Consider the following 941-nt stretch of genomic DNA (forward strand, 5'->3'; position numbering starts at 1 on the left):
GGAAGGAAAGAAAAGAAAGAAAGAAAAAAAGAAGAAAAGAAAAGAACTTTACTCTGAGCCAAAATTGAGAGCTATGACCTGGAGCCATATCTAGGAAGCCTTGATCAGGTGGAGTCCCAGTGGTGGGGTGACATTTCGAGAGACAGGGGTTATAGGGGAGGTCATAGATCAGTGTGTACAAGACACAGATTGCTTTGGCTCCAGAAGGAGGGACACCCGAAAGCTGGGGGCTTACATGTTCCAGGTGGGTTTAGAGATTCTTTTTAGCTGACAATTGTCTGAAAGAGTGAGGCTCTGTCTAACACAGTGGTTCTCAGCTTTCCTAATGCCGTGGCCCTTTAATACAGTTCCTGTGGGTCGCAACCCACAGGTTGAGACCTGCTGCAGACCAGGAGTCAGAGAAAACCATTCTGAGTTCAGATAAGAGTCTATGAATCAGATAATCAGAGAGAAACTAGAGGACCTGCCCAGACCCAAGTGCTTTGCTGTGTATACTGAGGACCTGCAGGTGTGTCTCGCAGAGCCTTAAGCCTGTTAGAGAGTCGCAGAGGACGTCTCTAGTCAGTCAGCGCTGCAGGGGAGCTCCGGATTTTACTTTTGTTCCCACTATGTGCATACAATGAAAAACTCTGTGCTGTAAGGAAGAACGAAATCCCATCACCTGCCGCAACTTAGACGAACCCAGCGATCACGGACTTGAAGAGGCAGAAAGATCGAGAAATCATGTTTTTGAGTGAAATAAGCCACAGGCAGAAAGAGAAAGTCCGACTGACCATACAACTGTGTGGAAGGCACAGTTATAGAAGCAGAGAGGAGAGTGCTGGTTACCACGTGTGCAGAGATGGGCAGGTGTCAGTCAGAGGATGTGAAAATGCTCTCAGATAAGAGATGTGTTGAACCCCTGGCCATCTGCACTTCACGGCAATGCCTGGACGCTGGAA

Source organism: Otolemur garnettii, unplaced genomic scaffold, assembly GCF_000181295.1.
Source record: "Otolemur garnettii isolate 467f Iridium unplaced genomic scaffold, OtoGar3 scaffold00065, whole genome shotgun sequence".
Taxonomy (NCBI): Eukaryota; Metazoa; Chordata; class Mammalia; order Primates; family Galagidae; genus Otolemur; species Otolemur garnettii.